The 5,196-nt window shown below is 35.3% G+C and overlaps 1 pseudogene; it reads left to right on the forward strand.

The window, feature by feature from the left end:
• Window positions 1–968, forward strand: part of LOC102816698 — a 19,710-nt pseudogene extending 18,742 nt beyond the window's left edge.
• Window positions 969–5,196: the final 4,228 nt, after the last annotated feature.

Consider the following 5,196-nt stretch of genomic DNA (forward strand, 5'->3'; position numbering starts at 1 on the left):
CAACTGCAAGGGAACATATCTTTTTGGCCAAGGAAATTTTATAAAAATTTGTGTTCAGGTGTTTGCATATTTGTACCAACCAAAACCTGGTACCATTGGCTCTATAAAGTGAGCACATCTCACAAATAGTATGTCATATGCTCTGCCTTGGTTGCCTCATGTAATGTATAAAGATCATTGCATTGAAGAAGTTCCTGAACTTTCATGGTGATTAAATATAAAGTTGACTGCTGCAAAGACGAAGGAGGCTATGATACTTCTTAAGAAAACTATGAAATGATATCAAACAAGCCCATGTTTCTCAGAGTATAAGAGCTAGCAAGTACAAAATGACAAGTTGAGGTCATATCCAGTATAAGGAACTATGTCTGCTATATAATGAGATAAATGCTATCTATCATCAAGGCCTTCAGAAACATCCTTAGAATCACACTGCTTTATGTAAGCCAACTGAACTTTTTGAAATTGCTGTTGGTGGACATATGGGCCATTTCTGCATTTGAATGAAAGTGCTTTTCACAAGTTAGAATTTCTGTATGACACTTGGTATAAAGCTGCCCCACTCAAAAGTAACAACAACTTTCCCATGCACTAGATTATCAATAGAGACCTTAACAGAATTTAAACAAGTACCTAAATCCAAAAATTCATTCTATCTCCACTAAAAAAGATTTATTGCATAATTCTGGGGGAAAAAAATCCTATGAAAACCGGAAAATCATTTTGAAGCTAAATCCATATGCAAAGACCATGCACGAAAGAACATTCTATACCAACTGGAGAATCACAAACTCAAGGTAAATAAAGCAACAACAGCACTAGAGACTTCAAGGTCCAGGCAAGAATCCTATGGCAAGGTAAAAGGAGGAAAGAAAGCTGTTGATGTAAAGAGGCCGAAGAAGAACCCTGTGATGGAAAAGAAGACTGCGGCTAGAAGAACTGAAACCTGTCACAAAAGAAGAGCCTGATGCATAAACTCTTAAATTTGTTTTTTTAAATATAATTTAAATAATTTTGCATAGGTTATTTTAGTAAAGATCTGATCCAAAGAGCTAGAGGGAAAAAAGAGAAAAAGGACAAAGGATTATAAATTGGTTGGGAATTAAATTTCAAATGTGTGACTAGAGTAGATTCCATGTTTTATTTAGATTTTGTTTTCCTGTGAAGATAAATATAAACTGCAATGGAACTTTGAATGGGAAATAGAAATAAATAGCTGTCAATATAGTTATTTATTAAAACCTTTGTTTAATTATACTCAGATATACTACATTAAATATAAAATAATAAAGTGACATGAAACCAAAAAAACTTTTTAAACTTCTTTGTGGGTTTTTTTTTCTTTTTCAGCTATTCTGTAAAAATTATCATTTAGGTCTTCTTAAAATTATATGACTATGCTGAAGCAGAGGTAGATAAGTATTAGTCTACATGTCGCTATTTTCCCATTTGCTTGCCTGCTTCTAGTGCAGAAAAGATAACAATTATGGGCAAATGGTAGTAGAACTGTTGATATATTAACAATTTTACACATGTTCAGTGAAGCTTTGGCTGTGACAGGTCCTTGTTAGAGCAAAATAAAGGGATGACTCAAAGCCACCTCTTCACTTAATCTTTTGCCTGCTATTGTGGGTATTTTTTAGATGGTGTGAATAAAGCATGGGGAAAGATTAGAAACAGACTTGACATTTTCCCTTGTACTGTTAATATTTTAAAAGCATATCCAAATGTTTCCTCAGTCAGAATGATCTATTCTAAAATCACAGCACACAATAACATTTTCTAAGTGGCTGCACAAAGAATATAGGGTCTGGTTTGCTTCATTACTTATTACTAAGTTACTAAGTCGACTCATATTGACCCTGTGCAGGATTTCCTGGGAGCAGCTGGTGAGTTTGAACAGCCAGCATTTACAGTCCAGGTGGACTTTAAAGTCCAGCACATTAACCAACAGTGCCATATCATATACATCACCAATTTCTACATTCTCAGATTTCATACTTTCCATAAAACCACCTACTTGGAAAAGAATTATTGTCCACAGAGAAGAGTACCCCTATCTCAAAAGAATACAAATTTATTGCTCCTTCCGTAAGTGAAAATATAATTTTAGAATATTTTTGCTTGGTGTGACACTATAAATAAGTATTGGATGTCTAACTACAAGGTTGATAGTTCAAATCCACCAGCTGCTCCTTGGAAAGTTTACACAGGGTTGCTATGAGTTGGAACCTACTCAATAACTCTTAACAACAACAACATTATTAATTTGACTAACTTGTGATTGTTTTATTTAGCATGATACTCAGAATTCTAACATGGGTTTACCAAGATTTACTGGTTCTGATGTTGTTCTTTTTAGGTGACATCAATAGTAAGTAATTATTATCATGACATTGTGATGGTCATAATTGTAAAGGAATTTTGTTACAAAAAAACAAAAACAAAAACAAAAACAAAATGGGGGAGTAGTTAATCTTGTATTCCAGAAACAGAGAACCCTAGGACCATCAAAGGAGAAGACCATCAAAGGGGAATGTGGGACCTTATTCAGCAAAGCAGTGACACCAGAAATGGAGGCAGAGATGAGGACATGGAGAGAGGGAGCAGCTGAGGACTCTAGACTCATGGAAAAAAAGGGACTGAGAGGTAGTGGCCAAGAGGCAGGCTTGCACAAAGTGTCCTTTGATTGTTTAAATTGTTATTTATTCCTGAGTGTATTTGTGTACATTTCTCCGAACAGTGGGAATGGAAGCAAATACTGTTGAATGATTATGCATAGAGAAGATTGTAATCATTGCAATGAAATGATGGTGTAAAGCTGATGCTCTCCCATGTAAACTATCACTCAGTTCATAGTTTGTTGTTGTTTTTTTAAAGAAAGAAACTAAAGCCTTGCATGCTATATCTCGTCAACACCTAGATCTCGGTATCATATACCCTGAGAAAAGAATACAACCACACATTACCAAGATATCTAGCCTATAAAAACTAAAAAAAAAAAAAAAAAAATCAATTTTGCTTTGAATATTAACTTCCACTCACCTGTCAGTTTGTCATACTATGGTGGCTTTCATGCAGTTGTGATGCTGGGAACTATGCTAGCAATATTTTAAATATAAACTTCATTATCCATCATGGACAGGTTTTATTGAAGCATCCAGAGTAACACAGAATAGGAAGAAACAAAGGCAGTCTATTTCTAAATGGTTAGTCACTGCAAATCTTATCAATAGCAATGGGACATTTTCAGACATAGTGCCAGAAGATAAGCCCCTGCAGTTGGATTGCACTCAAATTATGACTGGTTAGAATGCACTCACAATATGTCTGGAGACGAGCTGTTTTGTCAAACTAGAGTTGAAATGTATAAAGAATAAATCTTGGAAAATTTTAAATTGTCAAAGGAAATTGAATGAATACATAGATATACTAAGAATTAGTGAGCTGAAATGAACTGGCATTGGACACTTTGAATCTAATATTCATATGGTTTACTATTCCAAGTACAAAAATTTGAAGAGAAAGGGTGTCTCATTCATAGATATAAAGAACATTTGAAGTTATATCTTGAAGTTTATCCATATACCTACAAGAAAAATCAGTGAATATCATTGTTATTCCAATTAATGAACTGACACTAAAGCCAATGATGATGGCATTGAAGAATTTTACCAAATGTTTTCATTTGATCAAACATGCAATCAAGATGTATTTATAATTATAGCTTACTGGAAAACACATGTTGGAAACAAAGAGGAAGGATCAGTAGGTGGGAAATAAGTTCTTAGAAATAGAAATTACACTGGAGATCACATGTTAAAATTTACAAGACCAACAACTTATTCATTGAAAATACCTTTATCAAAAAAAAATAAAAAGTGGACCTAGTCAAATGAAATACACACGAATCAAACTGATTGCATTTATGAGAAGTGAGAGAGAAGCTCAATATCATCAGCCAAAACAAGACAAGTTTCAGACTGTGGAAAAGACCATAAATTATATCTATGCAAGATTAGGCAAAAGCTGAAGAAAATTATAACTAGTCTATGAGAACCAAAATGTGAACTTGAATATATCTCATCTGAATTTAAAGACCATATCAAAAACAGAATTGATGCATTAGACACTACTAACAGAAGACTAGAAAGTTGTGGGATAATGCCAGGAACATCATGCAGGAAGAAAGGTAAAGGCTGTAAAATGAAAAGAAATGAAGAAAGATCATAACAGATTCAGAAGTTAATCTGACACTTGATACTGAATGTAAAGAAACCAAGTGAATGGAAGAAATGGGGAAGTAAAATATATAAACAATTTTTTTAAGGGCAGCTCAAGAAGACAATGTCAAATATGATAATAAAATGTACAAAGACCTGGGGTTGGAAAACCAAAGAGAACATTCTCATCATTTCTCTAACTGAAAGAGCTAAAGAAAGAATTGAAGCCTCAACTTCAAAATATTGAATGATGCTTAAAGCATCAAAAGAAAATGGGACTGAAAAAAGAAAAAGAAAAAGGAAATGGGACTTCCAGTTTTGGCAGCAGCAGAGACAGCCAAGAAGGAAAGGCACCATCAGGGGAGGGATTGAAAACTCAGAGAAGCTGCATTCATGTAACAACACCAGAGCTCTGGATCTAGCATAAGGTGCAGGGCATCAGTTTCCCTGCATGTGCAAGTGGAAAATCACACTAGAAAGGAAAATACTGACATATAGGAATTGCTCAAGATGGGACTCCCTCTGCCACCTTGCAAGGGTGTAGTTCAGTGGGTGGGGCTACAGCCAGACCATCATAGAGAACCACCACTAAAAGCGGTGCAGTGACATTGGCAAAAGGAGGTGCAAGGGATTACACACATATTTTTTTCCTCTTCCCTGTCGTGCCTTCTTTGTCCAGCCCGGACGTCTTCAGGCACTTGGGTGTACACTCCCCAAAAAAGGTCCAGTCGTGAGCCCTTTGGCACAGAGAAAAAGAGTTTGGTGGCTGCTTATGAAATCAACTTCAGGGGTCATAGCCCTAAAATTAATTTGTATAGGACCCTTTACTCCAGCCTATTTAGCAAGAAAAAAGCAGGCCCATCAGAACTGACAGACAAACCATATGAACAATCTGTAAAACCCTAACATAAAAGGATGCAACTATCTAGAGAATTACACTGTGCACATGCAGATACCTAACTGACCTTCAGAG

The sequence above is a fragment of the Chrysochloris asiatica genome, unplaced genomic scaffold, assembly GCF_000296735.1.
Source record: "Chrysochloris asiatica unplaced genomic scaffold, ChrAsi1.0 scaffold00322, whole genome shotgun sequence".
Classification (NCBI taxonomy): domain Eukaryota; kingdom Metazoa; phylum Chordata; class Mammalia; order Afrosoricida; family Chrysochloridae; genus Chrysochloris; species Chrysochloris asiatica.